Below are 14,840 nucleotides of genomic sequence, written 5' to 3'. Positions count from 1 at the left end.
CCGGGTGTCATTCCTCACTGCTGAGTGACACCCCAGGCCCCGCCCCTTCGCGGGGCCGTCCAGGGCGCTCCGGGCCGCCCATTGGCTGGCTCCAGCTGGGCGATGTTGACTTTAACAGACAAAACTGGGCACGTTGCAGCGCCAAAGACCCGGCCTGACTTAACCCCTTCCCTCCTAAGCCTGGTCCTCGAAGCATCCTCCAGCAACGAGGAGGCTCACCCACCCAGACAAGCTGCCCGGGAAACAATGTTTCTAACCTCTGTAGAAGTCTCCATCTATGCCAGCCCTGTTAACGGAATACTGAGATTAAGTAAAATCCGAAATATCTGGGGGGAAAATTCAGGATGATGCAGTTCTCTAAACCAAGCGCGTTGGTTCTGTTCTTTAGCAAGGATGAGAAACGCGAAGAACAAAATGCATTCCCCACCACTTCAGTTTTGCTGCTCCCTCACTGTGAATTCTCTTCGCTGAAATAATCTTTTAATTAAAATCACTCTAGAAATATTTTTCTTTCCTCAACGTCCTTGACTTGATTCGATTTTTATGGAGCAATTTAGAAATCTGGTACAGTTAGAACTAAATTCAGACGAGGAATTGGGAGGCATCTTTGAGAAAGCTGCTAGAAATTCTAGTCATTTCCCTGGGTGGTCAATAATGAATTTAATTGGACTTTCGAGAGTTGTGCATAAGGAAAACAAAACAAAACAAAACCCTTTCAATTTGTTCTTTAAATATTCAATTACTTGCAAGTTAAATAAGTTGAGAAATAAATATGTGTTTGTTTAAAAGAATATTAGGGAATTGCCATAGTAATGACCCAGAACTGACAACATTAAATGCTCCTGAAAAATAAGAAACCCATCGTTGTATGTAATAAGAAGGAATCCAGGTAAGAAACACAAATATTGTGAGTATATCAAAACATATCTTGCTTATTTATGTTATTTATTTTTAAACTAAAAATTTGCTCAAGTAACAATTTCCTATCTGCCATAATTTTTTACCACAGGTTTAACTAACACCAAATATACTAACTTGAACCATTAAATAAATTTAGAGAACTGTGATTTTAATTCAGTAAATTGCTGGTATTGGTGTTACTGGTGTCTTTAAAATAAATAATATTGCCCCATGTTGCTTTATTGTGAGTTGTTCTTGTTCTGCTGGCAGGAAGAAATACACGCACCATTCACATTTTTCAGCCTGAGTAAGAGGTTTTGCATCATCTATACTTTCTAGCATTTCAGCCACATCGTGCTTTCTTCCTCCGTGCAAACCTTGAATTGTATTTGGGGGAAGAAAAACAAACAAACAAAAAGACCCTAACGTTTGAAGAGGTCACTGTCCTTATAGTACCAGCTCTTTAGGATTACATCCATTTCGAGGGAAAGGTATTCAGATTTGGGTGTCAGTCTCCGGAAGGTGTAAGGAACTGCGGAAGCTCTTCAGGCAGTGAGACGAACAGAAGAGAAGGCTTACAAGGTTTCAAAAGAAAGTGTGTCCTGTTCTTTTTCCCACTGACCCTTATTTATTCTTTAAATTAACCCTCCAGCCCCATCCTAGACAGGGATGGGTATTGGTAGTCTATGTGTTGAGTTATTCTCTGAATAGGTGGTGGGGCCACCAGAGGAGATTGACGCAGGTGGCCTGGAGGTGAGAGATGGGCAGATGTGGACTGTGCACCCCTTACAACCACCACTTTGTGGGGTTAGGACTTGGTGTGGACGAGTAATAGAGTGAGTTCAGGACACACACAGGCAGAGATGTGTGGGGTTGAATGACCGAGTACTAGAGTAAGTTTGGGGACTATACAAAGACTTACCTGAAAATGATTAAGGCTACCATGTAGTTAAAAATAATAATAATAAAAAAAAAGAAATCCAAATGATCGTAGGCTATGCCCCTTGCCGCAGGTTTGGGCAGAGGTTTCCGTGCACGGAAAGAGGTGGTCGGCGATTTTAAGTTGTCTGTTTTCTGCGTGCCAGGGGTGTAAGGAAGTGGCTGCGCTCCGCGTCTACAGGGCGGCTGTGGGGTGGCATCTCGGGCAATTGCGGCCGCTAGTTTGGTGAGTGACTGGAGACATAGCCGGGAAGTAGGGTGTTTAGCGCAGAAGAAACACACCAGGTCTGGAGCTACAGCTAAAAGCTGCTCCCAATAAGAGCTGGGTGGGGATGAAAAGGCTCTGGGGAACGATGAGCGGAGGTGGTCGCAAGCAAGGAGACAACTCCGCAGGATACTCTTACAGTTAAGGCCGTCAAGCCGCAGCGTGTCATGAGCACTCAGCAGGCCAGTGCCGACCCGCGCCCTCCGAGCCCATTGCCGGCGGTTTTTCCCCGGGGTGGCTCCAGCTCCCGCAGATAAGCGAGTGCCCGATTGCGCCTGCCGTTCCCCAGCTCCGCGCTCTTGCGTGGGCAGCCGAGGGTGCCCGCGGAGGCTTCGAGGAGACGCCCAGCTCTCTGCGCGCCCCTCCTCCCTCTCTCCTTCCAAGTCTTCTCCCCCTCCTTATCCGCCTACGGCTCCCTCTTCCCCTTCACCTTCTTCCTCCCTTCCCCTCCTCTCCCTCTCTCTGTCCCTTTCCCGCTTCCCCTCTCCTATCCTCCTCGCAGTCTGTTTCCTGCGCGACCCCTAAACGCGCTACTTGCGACCCCCGGAGAGCCTGAGCGAGGAGCGCTGCACACGGGGCGGCTCTTCAGGCCGCCGGCGGAGGTGACAGGGTTGGGGTGAAGGGCAGTCGAGGACGGAACACTCAGCTCTCTGGCGCGCGCCGTGACGCCCACTGCTGCGCACTAGCCCACTCTCCGGGGTCCCCAGAGTCCGCCCGGGACGTTCTGGACTGGTCCCAGAGTGCGGCGCCCCTGCCGTCCACCACTTGCGCCCTCGGCCGCCCAGGTCCCGGCCGGAGACCGTCCACTCTTCCCGAGCAGCCCGGGGCACGCTGCAATGCGAGGCCGCGCGGAGCTTGGCTTTCAGGTGCCAGTGACCTTGACCCAAGTCACCTGCCTTCTCTGGGCCACGGCTTTCAGTCCTTTCAAGCAAGGGTTCGGAGCGGGTGCCCTCGGAGACCGTAGCTAAGCCGCGCGAACCAGACCGGCCGGGAGGGCGTGCCAGGGCAGGCTTTTCGGCCCCGGATCTAGGCAGAGGCCGCACCTGGGGGTTGGCCATCTGTCCTCATCTGCAGGTTCCAGAGGGCTCTGCACGCGTCCCCAAGCGTCAAGCCAAACGCCAATTACGCGCACAGACACCGGCTCATGGGTTCCTAAGTCAACCGCTCCCAGTCCCCAGCAGGGCTTTTCAGGCAGTTTGTCCTTGTATCTCTGACTGTGGGGAAGGAGAACCGACTACTTTAACGAGCGTTACAGAGGTGGCCAGAGCGCTTTTCTAGCGGGCCAAACCAAATTAAACCAAACCAAACTCAACTGCCATCAGTCCATTCTCATAGCGAACCTGTAGGACAGAGTAGTACTGCCCCACAGGATTTCTAAGGCTATAAATCTTTAGGGGGGCTGACTGCCTCATCTTTCTCCCGCAGAGCGGCTGGTGAGTTCTAACCCGGACCTTGTAGTTAGCCGCCCAGCGATTCACCACTGTGCAACCAGGGGTTTTACATGCAAACAACAGTGCTTGGGACCGCAGCCTATTGTTTTATTTCATTTACACCACCCTGAGGGTGGGGTGCGTAGAAAACGTTAATATCCCCATTACTGAGCCTCACCAAGTTTAAATGACTTGACCACCAGTAAGCGCCTAAGTCAGAATTCAAATATGGCTTTGTCTGATGCCAAATTCAGTTGGGTTTTACACTGTAACCGGTTGTTCTCATTAATCTCCAGGTTTACCCTAAGAAAGTTCTTCCGTCCTTACCTTTCTCTATGCTACCCAGTATCAGAAGGGTAGTTTCGGAATGAAGGAAATCAAAGAAGGAATCCAGGCAGGCAAATCTATTTCTTCTTTTCTGAGTGTTTTAAAATAAAGCACGATAAGGCTTGCAGATCTGAACCTAAATGTCATTATCCAGAAAGAAAGGAACCCACTGTAACTATTATAATTAATCAACAAACTAAACTTTGTCTGGAGAGAGACAGCCAGGAGACGGAAACTCACTGGCTTCAAAACCCAGGGGACCTGAGATCTGTTCTCAGCTTCGCGATGCAGCGATGCAACTTTAAGGAGGCCACTTTCCCTTTAGAGCTTAATTTTTTTTACCTGCAAAAAGCCAGGGCTGAGGATCATCTCTCAGGTCTTTAAAAAGAAATGTACGAACGCCTGGACTCGCCTTGCTACAGTGGAGAACGAGCGCCACCTAGCGGGAAACCTCTCGAATGTGTAGAGTATCGACAAAGAAGTACTGTGATAAGAATAAAAAAGATAATTGTTGGTGTCACAAAACTGAATGTTTGAATGTTTTTGCTCCTAGTTTCTTGTTTCCACAGCCCCCAGTAGTGGAGATGTTCCATTTTAAAACTTACTCAGACAGAATTCAAACGCCTCATTGAAGGATTTGGGACAGGACAAGGACGTGCTAGGATTTATTCTACAATTGGACGACATTGCAGCTGGAAATGCCCAGAGACCGCCAGGAACACACCCTCGCTTTGTCACCGCTGGCCCCCCATGCTGCCTGTTTTGAGCGCTTCACCAAGGCTCTGGCTTGATGATTGTCTAGGGTACCGCCTGATTTACTGCAGCCATGTGAATGTTTTTCAGTTTCTTAAGAGACTAATTTCTTCAGAGACTAATTGAGGTATTTCACGGTAAATACCAGAAAGTTCACGCATTACAAACCAACCTATTTGGCCCGCCAGGTTTTGTTTTCTCATTTGGATTGTCTGTCAGACAATAGGTGGATGGTGGTGCTATTTAGTGTGCGAATGTGGGAGGGGGGATGGAGTGGCGCTCAGAGGAGGAGCAGGTGTGAGCCAGTAGAGGAAGATGTTATGGGTTGTTACAAGTCCTGAGTTTGAGATGCTTGTGGAATACAAAGACATTTTTCTGAATTTCTGAATTGAATTTCTGGCTTTGGGGCCCTCAGGGTGTTACACCAGGTTTTCTGTGAAAATTTCCAACCATTTTTCCATCCTTCCATTTATTTAATATTCAGCAAATATTCACTGAGTGCCTACTACGTCTCAGGTACTGGTGTAAGCTCCGTGTTGTAGTAGCAGAGGAGTCATGTAAGGGCCATGCTCTCAAAATGCTAACATTCTGGTGGAGGAATACCAACCAATGCACAAATACCTAAATAAAGCAATGGAAAAAGTATCAGATGGTGATAAGGGCTATGAAGCAAGGTTTCAAACTGGGTCAAATCCCTGCTGAGAATTTGCATTTCTAACAAGTTCCCAGACATGCTAATACTGCTGGTTAGGGACCAATTCTGAGAACTACTAGTAGAGCAGCCATTCTCAAAATGTAGTATACATAAGAATCACAGAGTCACTATACTGAAAAGAATTGGTCGACATTCAACCATTTCAGGAGGTAGCATATGATCAGGAACCAACGGTACTGAAGTAAGAGGTCCAAGCTGCATTGAAGGCATTGGTGAAAAACAAGGCTTCAGGAATTCACAGAATACCAACTGAGATGTTTCAACAAACGGATGCAGCACTGTAAGCACTCACTCGTCTATGCCAAGAAATTTGGAAGATAGCTATCTTGGCCAACCGACTGTAAGAGATGCATATTTATGCCTATTCCCAAGAAAGGTGATCCAACTGAATTTGGAAATTATGGAACAGTATCATCAATATCACCCTCAAGTAAAATTTTACTGAAGATCATTCAAAAGTGTTTGCAGCAGTACATTGACAGGGAACTGCCAGAAATTCAAGCTGGGTTCAGAAGAGGGCTTGGAGCAAGGGATATCATTGCTGATGTAAGATAGATCCTGGCTGAAAGCAGAGAATACCAGAAAGACGTTTACCTGTGTTTTATTGAGTATGCAAGTGCATTTGACGTGTGGATCATAGCAGATTATGGATAACATTGAGAAGAATGGGGATTCCAAATCACTTAATTGTACTCATGAGGAACCTGTACTTAGACCAACAGGCAGTTGTTTGAACAGAGCATGGGGATACTGTGTGTTTAAAGTCAGGAAAGGTGTGCATCAGGGTTGTATCCTTTCACCATACTTATTCAATCTGTATGCTGAACAAATAATCCAGGAAGCTGGACTATATGAAGAAGAACGTGGTGCCAGGATTGGAGGGAGACTCATTAACAACCTGTGATATGCAGATGACACAACTTTGCTTGGTGAAAGAAAGAGGGCTTGAAGCGCTTACTGATGAAGATCAAAGACCACAGCCTTCAGTGTGGATTACATGTCAACATAAAGAAAATAAAAATCCTCACAGCTGGACCAATAAGCAACATTATAATAAACGGAGAAAAGATTGAAGTTGCAAAGGATTTCATTTTAATTGGATCCACAGTCAATGCTCATGGAAACAGCAATCAAGAAATCAAGCGACACATTGCACTGGACAAATCTGCTGCAAAAGTTCTCTTTAAAGTGTTAAAAAGCAAAGATGTCACTTTAAGGATTAAGGTTCTCTTGACCCAAGCTATGGTGTTTTCAATCACCTCGTATGCATCTGAAAGCTGGACAATGAATAAGGAAGACCAAAGAAGAATTGATGCCTTTGAATTATGGTGTTGGTGAAGAATACTGAATCTACCATGGATTGCCAGAAGAATGAACAAATCTGTCTTGGAAGAAGCACAGCCAGAATGCTCATTAGAAGCAAGGATGGAGAGACTTCTTCTCACATACTTTGCATATGTTATCAGGAGGGACCTGAAGAAGGATGTCAGTGTAAAAGAGGAACACCCTTAACAAGATGGATTGATACGGTGGCTGCTACAATCCCCTCAAGTATAAGAACAATTGTGAGGATGGCGCAGGACTGGGCAGTGTTTCGTTCTGTTGTACATAGGATTGCTATGAGTAGGAACTGACTCGATGGCACCTAACAACAACCACAACAGGGTAGATACAGCTAAACTTTGTCAATTTGCACCTCCACTAGCAAGTAGGTTTTTACCTGAAGAATATGAGTTGTGATAGAATGAGTAGCTCTCATTTGAGAGCACAGAGGAGTGGTAGTAGTATTTTCTTGGAATTGCAGTATGCCCTTGACAGAGACCAGACAGTGCAGGGTTTTGTAAGCCACAGTAAGGAGTGGATTTTACTCTAAATATGATATGAAGCCATTTTAAGTAAAAGGGTGACTTAATATGATTTACATTTTAAAAAGATTATTGGCTGTTCTATGAAGAAAAGATTGTGGAGGTGGCAGATTGAATCCACCAGTGGCTCCGATGTGGAAAGATTTACAGCCTTGGAAACCCTATGAGGCAGTTATACTCTGTCTTACAGTGTCGCTGTGAGTCGGAATTGACTCCACGACAACGGGTTTACAGTTTATGTGGTACATAAAGTGATAGATCTGGATGAGGCCACCTAGGAAATGAGCTTAGACTGAGAAGAGAGAATTCCAGGTGGAGCAACCTGCAGCCTTCCACTATTTACAGGTTCAGCAGCAGAGGGAGATCCCCCAAAAGAGACCAAGAAGTCACAGAAGAACCAGAGGAGTTTTGTATTTGAGAAGCCAAGGGAAGAAAGTGTTGCCACAGTGAGGGAGTGATCCATAGTGAAATGTGCTGTACTCAAGAATTATAAGAACAGAGATATGGTCTTTGAGTTTGGCAAGGTGGAAATCCTTGGTCATCTTCACATGTGCCATCTTGCAAGGTGCTGATGAGAAGACCAGATTGGAATGAATTGAGCAGAGCGTGGAAAAGGAAAAAGTGGAGACAGTGAATACAGATAACTCTTTTTTTATAATATAATTGTATTTATTTTGTTGTTGTTGAGGATATACACAGTAAAACATACACCAATTCAACAGTTTCTACACGTATCATTTAGTGACACTGATTATGTTCTTCGAGTTGTGTAACTATTCTTACCCTCCTTTTCTGAGTTTTTCCTCCCCCATTAACATGAATCCACTGACCCCTAAGGTTGCTATCAAATCTTTCCAATTGCTGTTCTCAATTTGATCCCATATAGATAGTTCTTAAAAGAGCATAATAATGCTCGGGGCAGACAGTTTTTACTAGTTAAGCTAAACTATTGCTTGGTTTTAAAAGACATTAGGGGATATTTTTGGTTTAATGTTTAAAGATTATCTCAGGGCAATAGTTTCAGGGGTTCATCCAACCTTCATGGCTCCAGGAAGTATGGAGTCCATGAGAATTTGAAATTCTGTTCTGCATTTTCTCCCTTTTGATCAGGATTCTTCTATGGAATCTTTGATCAGACTGTTCAGTAATGGTAGCCAGGCACCATCCAGTTCTTCTGGTCTCATGGCAAATAAGGCAATTGTTTATGGAGTTATTTAGTCACATATTCATATCCTCCCACTATTCCTGACTCTCCTTCTTCCTCTGTTGTTCCAGGCAATAGGGACCAATTATTGTGCAAGCTTTTAAGACTCCAGGCACTACACATCAAACGAGGAGATAGGACAGAAGCAGTAAAAACGTTTTTAAACCAATTAACTGGGATGTCCCATGAAACCATGACAGTAAACCTCGAAACCAAGCAACTAAATCCCATGAGGTTTTTGGTTTTACATAAGCAGGCTTAGCGGCTACTCTATTTTTTTTTTTTTTTTTTGTCATTGTAAGTATATCTATCACACAACGTTTGCAATTCATCTTTTTACAGGTGTAAAACTTATTGACAATTACATTAAATGTAAATGTAAAATACACTTGCCTTTTCTTGTCTTTCTATATATGTGAGGACATATAATATTTGTCCTTTTGTAATTGACTTATTTCACTCAGCATAATTTCTTCCAGCTCCATCCATATTATATGTAGCATGTATCGAAACTTCATTTCTCGTACTGGCTGAGTAGCACTCCATTGTACGTATGTACCACATTTTGTTTATCCATTCAGCTGTTGATGGGCATTTAGGTTGTTTTCACCTTTTGGCTATTATGAATAGTGCTGCGATGAACATTGGTGTACAAGTCTCTGTTTGAGTCCGCTTTCAAGTCTTTGGGGTTTATATACCAAAGACTTGCTATTCCTAGGAGAGGAATTGCTGGGTCGTACGGTAATTCTTCACCAATATCATAATTCAAAGGCTTCAATTCTTTGGTCTTCCTTATTCATTGTCCAGCTTTCACGTGCATATGAGGCAATTAAAAACATCATGGCTTGGGCAGGTGCACCTTAGTCTTCAAGATGACATCTTTGCTTTTTAACACTTTAAAGAAGTCTTTTGCAGCAGATTTGCCCAGTGCAATACCGCATTTGATTTCTTGACTGCTGCTTCCATGGGTGTTGATTGTGGATCCAAATAAAACGAAATCCTTGACAACTTCAGTCTTTTCTCCATTTGTCATGATGTTGCTTCCTGGTCCAGTTGTAAGGATTTTTGTTATGGTGTTGGTGAAGAATATTGAATATACCATGGGCTGCCAAAAGAGTGAACAAGTCTGTCTTGGAAGAAGTACAGCCAGAATGCTCCTTAGAAGTGAGGATGGCAAGACTATGTCTCACATACTTTGGACATGTTATCCAGAGTGATCAATCCCTGGAGAAGGACATCACACTTGGTAAAGTACAGGGTCAGTGAAAAGATGAAGACTCTCAACAAGATGGATTGACACAGTGGCTGCAACAATGGGCTCGAGCATAACAACAATTGTGAGGATGTTGCAAGACCAGATAGTCTTTTGATCTGTTATACATAGGGCTGCTGTGAGTCAGAACTGACCTGATGGCACCTAACAACAAAAACAACAAGGTAGTTCTATTTTTAGTTTTTTGGAACCAAAATACAGGTAACTCTTTAAAGAAGTTTTGCCATGATGGGGGACAGAGAAATAAGGTGGAAAATGGAGGTCATCCTGTGCTCAGAGATTGTTCTTTTAATGGAGGATACTAGAGTATTTTTTTAAACCTTTGCACTTTTAGAATTTTTATTCTGTCACATGATCTTAAAATTTAAGGGGAAGCATATAGTATTCCTATGAATACCAGTAATACAATTAAATGTGCAAAGAGGTTATTTGAAGCCTCAGAATTTACACCTTTTATCACTTCTGGCAATCTTCATAGAATTTCATCAACACATACGGCTTCATTTGCCATCTATCAACCAATGGCTTCCTGATGTGCATATTCCATCCAAAAACTCTCTCCCAAACCTGTACTGATACTATATATTTTTATGTACTGGTGTAAATGATCCAGTAAAGACAGACAATTAATAAGGCAGGAGAGAAGAGAAAAAGGCAGAAGCAAAGCCCTTGAGAAAGTGAGAGGGGTTAAAGTAGTCTCTGGTAAAGAGAATAATACAGATACTCATGGGCTGATTTTCTAGGTGACTGAAGATGAAGTAATAATAATTACGGCGACCCCTTCCTGAACTCTTACCATGAGCCAGGCACTGTTCAGGTGCTTTACGTATATCATCACTTCATTTAATTCTATTGTATGAGGTAAACTGAACATGAGGAGCAGAACAAGGAGGACTGAGGGGAGATGAGAAGGTGAGAAATAGTCATTTTGGACAATGCGAAAAGAAGATATAAGAGAAGTGTGGTAGAACAGCTAAACAGTATTATGTGTCTTTTTTAGAGTCACATCTAGAATTTAAGTGTGACTAGTTAGCACAGATATGTGCCTGCTGGGGCCAGATATAGGGTGAATAGATAGTTGGGTTACCCAAGATAGTTGGGACTTTGCTAGGCCATTACAGAGAGCAAGAGGATTTAGGGATTTGAAAAGGAGAGTTTATAATCCTGGAACCATAGAATTTAAGCTGGATTAGGGCAAAAATAAGGACAAGAGAAGGCTGATTGATAGATTTAGGATCAATGGATTAGAAGTTATAGAAGAATAAAAAATTGTTGGAGTATGAATATTACGGTATATGAGTTGGAAGGATCAGAGGGGTGGGCATAGATTTGGGTTCTTAGTCACGATTTCAGAGGTGGTCAGGTTATCAGTGACGTCAAGGTCAAGGGTGATGGAGATGGGTGGAGGAATTCATTACTGGAGGTACCTATTTCTTGCCTTATTTTCACCAGTTTCTAACACAGCTAGATGACTCCCTGGTGTTCCTGTCAAACCCCTCAAAACCTCACCTCCTGCTGTTCATCCTACTTACATGCCATCTACCCTCTTCCTCATTATGGAGACCCCACTAACCCTCAAGGTCTGCAAAGAACACAGAAGCATGAAAATGCCCAGTTCAAGTATTACCTTAGTTATGAGTCCTTCTTGGGCTCCCTGCCCCCATCTCCAATCTCTTGAGACCCTTTCCTCATTAAATGAGGAACTTCAGTGCTTTAAAATGATTTGCCACTGTTCCCAACCTGAACAATTTGTTCTTAATTAAATTAGGTAAGCTAGTCAAGTTGCCACCCAGTGATGATAAAAAAGATGCTTAAATTGAAAGTGTGTCCCTTTTAGAGAAATGTTTCCTAAATTATAGTCATTTGCATACCCTTTTCCATATATCTGCCACCTATGTGTACCCACTGTAATTGTTATTTACAGGTGGGTACAATACTTAATAATGTTATTTAAATGATTCACTTTATAAAACTTGAAAAAATCTTATTTTCAAAAGAACTATGTAAATAACATGTAAGTAAAATATTTATATGTAAATACATAAATCAATGGAGTGCCAGTGACCTCTTGCCATATACAATCTCAAAAATATAGATACTGCAGGTAAAACAATGTTAGTAAACTCTAGCTAGATATGGCTGGTTGCTGAAGGCTTTGGGCCTGAGGTTGGCTCTCTGTTATAAGGACACATTGAGAAGGGCTGTTGTTAGATGCCCTCGAATTGGCTCTGACACATGGCAACCTTATATATAACAGAACAAAACGTTGCCCAGTCTTGTGCCATCTTCATGATCATTGATATGTTTGAGTCCATTGTTGCTGCTGTTGTGTCAATCCATCTCACTGAGGGTTTCCCCTTATTTTTGTTTGCTCTCTACTTTACCAAACATGATGTCCTTTTCTAGCAATTGGTTTTTCCTGATGATGTGTCCAAAGTAAGGCACGGATCATAATAGAGAGTCCTGGACAGAGCAGGAGAAAAATGTAGAACAAAATTCAAATTCACACACACACAAAAAAGAAAGACCAGACTTACTGGTTGGACAGAGACTGAGGAAACCCCAAGACTATGGCCCCTGGACACCCTTTTAACTCAGTACTGAAGTCACTCCTGAGGTTCACCCTTCAGCCAAAGATTAGACAGGTCTATAGGGCCAAAAAGAATACACATGAGGGACATGCTTCATAGTTTAATCATATATATGAGACTAATGGACAGACCAGCCCAAAAACAAAAACAAGAAGGCAGGAAGTGACAGGAAAACTGGACGAATGGACACGGAGAACCTGGGGTGGAGAAGAGGAGAGTGTTGACATATCGTGGAGTTGGCAACCAATGTCACAAAATAATTTGTGCATTAACTGTTTAATGAGAAACTAATTCGCTCTGTAAACTTTCACTTATAACACAATTAAAAAAAGAATGAAAACAAACAACAACAACAGAAAAACAAAGTAAACCAGCCAAAGTCTCACCATTCTTGTGAGAGGATATCCATATGCCTACAAGGAAGACCAGTTAATATGATTATTATTCAAATTTATGCACCATTCATGAATACCAAAGACGAAGAAATTAAAGATTGTTATGAACTGCTGCAGTCTGAAACTGACCAAACTTGCAATCAAGATGTATTTATAATTACTGTTGATCGAAAGAGAAAGTTGGAAATTAAGAAGGATCAGAAGTTGGAAAATATGGCATTGGTGAGAAGAGCTGGAGATGTATTAAAGCATGTTAGCACCAAACTGAGACTTTCTCTCTGACATAATTAGAAAGATTAAAAGAGAATTGACCCACTAGAAATTCCTACATAAGTTCACCAAAAGACATGTGGCAGAATGCTTATGGCTTCATGTTTTTATAACAGCCCAAAACCTGGAAACTACCAAAATGCCCATCAACAGTGTTGTTGTTGTTGTTGTTGTTGTCAGGTGCTGTTGAGTTGGTTTTGACTCATAGTGACACTATGTACAACAGAATGAAACACTACTCAGTCCTGCACCATTCTTGCAATTGTTGTTATGCTTGAGCCCATTGTTGCAGCCACTGTATCAATCCATCTCATTGAGGGTCTTCTTCTTTTTCCCTGACCCTCTACTCTACCAAGCATGATGTCCTTCTCCAGGGTCTGGTCCCTCCTGATAAAATGAGAGATAGGGGAGTAAATTATAACATGTCCAAAGTGTGTGAGACAAAGTCTCACCATCTTTGCTTCTAAGGAGCATTCTGTCAACAGTAGAATTGATAAATTGTGTTATATCACATATTAAGATACCATATAGCAATGAGAATGACCAGTCTACAACTTCATGTCACCATATGCATGAGTCCCATAATCATAGTGGATGATGGTACTATTTAGTGTGTAGGAGAGGGGCTAGGGAGAGCTTTAAATAATTTGCCATTGTGTCCTTATGTGTCCCTAGTGCCTAGAATGGAGCCTAGCACGTGGTAGGCTCTTGGTAAGTATTGATTGAATGAATAAGTCAACGATGAATGAATGAGTAAATGGCCTTGTTTTATCCCCAACACAGCCTTATGAGATTGGCAGAACAGGTATCAGCATTTCTATTTACAGATGAGCATGCTGAGATGTATCAAGGTCACTGAGAACCCAGTTGCTACACTACGGCGCCTGTGAAAACAGCCTGCTCTGTAAAATACATGCTAGCTCCCCATCATTCTAAGTTATATAGCTGTTCCCTTAGCCTTTTAGCACAAATAAAATATTTTAGTTTATTTTGTCGTTGTTAAATCATCTTCGGAGTCCTAACTCAGAAATGTTTATTTCCATTATGTGATATTTTGGCCTAGGTTTTGAAAGGGAAAGGGCCAGAGAGTTGTGCTTTCAGACAAAAGGTCTTAAGATAGGTGGTGAAAGCTCACTGGAGAGATTTATGTCAAGGAATTACAGCAAACTCTGTCACTCTGTCTGAGTAAGTGTGGCTAGAAACAGGAAGGGGAAAGCAGGATATTGAGGTACCACACGAACTTACTGGAATGTCAGGAGAACAAATGGGACCGAGAAGTCTTGGGAACCATCCAAGGAAGAAGCTTGAGGAGGCTTCAGAGAACTCCCTTCACAAATTCAGGTGAACTGGGGTGGGGACATGGGCTGCCTGTGGGTTCAGAAGGGTTATTGGCACAGCTTCCTAAGGACAAGCAAAGGCACCTTCTGTCCAAGTCATCCCTCTAGAATCAGTCCATGTTCAGGTCAGAGAGTACTGGGGAGGAGGGGAACAATTCCATTGAGACCTGGATTTCACTTAGAGGTTAGATGTACTTTTTAATTTTAAGAATCGACAATGATCAATGACATCCTTTTAAGCTCAAACAGTATTTGCTGGGGAAAGAATTTTTGGAAGGCTCAGAGGACCTAAAGATGACAGAGATGAAATTAACAACAGTGTTTGAGGGTAAACAGGGACTCGTGAGCCAAAAATAAGAAAAGGCAAGTTCTTGTTGAACAATTCTTTTTGTCTGAAAAACTGTTAGTTTGACAGTTTCAACTAAGACTGGCTGAAGACTGACAAATTGTTTTCCGCAAATGAAAACAACTCTGAGCTTTAATGATAAACTCATTTTGGAAAGAAAACGTTTAAAAAAGCAATGAACACATTCCGCTAGTAGATATTAGGGACATCTTTTTTTTTTTTTTTTTTTT

This window comes from Trichechus manatus, unplaced genomic scaffold (genome assembly GCF_000243295.1).
Source record: "Trichechus manatus latirostris isolate Lorelei unplaced genomic scaffold, TriManLat1.0 scaffold00218, whole genome shotgun sequence".
NCBI classification, from domain to species: Eukaryota; Metazoa; Chordata; class Mammalia; order Sirenia; family Trichechidae; genus Trichechus; species Trichechus manatus.
The sequence above is the reverse complement of the archived record's forward strand: the minus strand, read 5'-3'. Positions refer to the sequence as shown.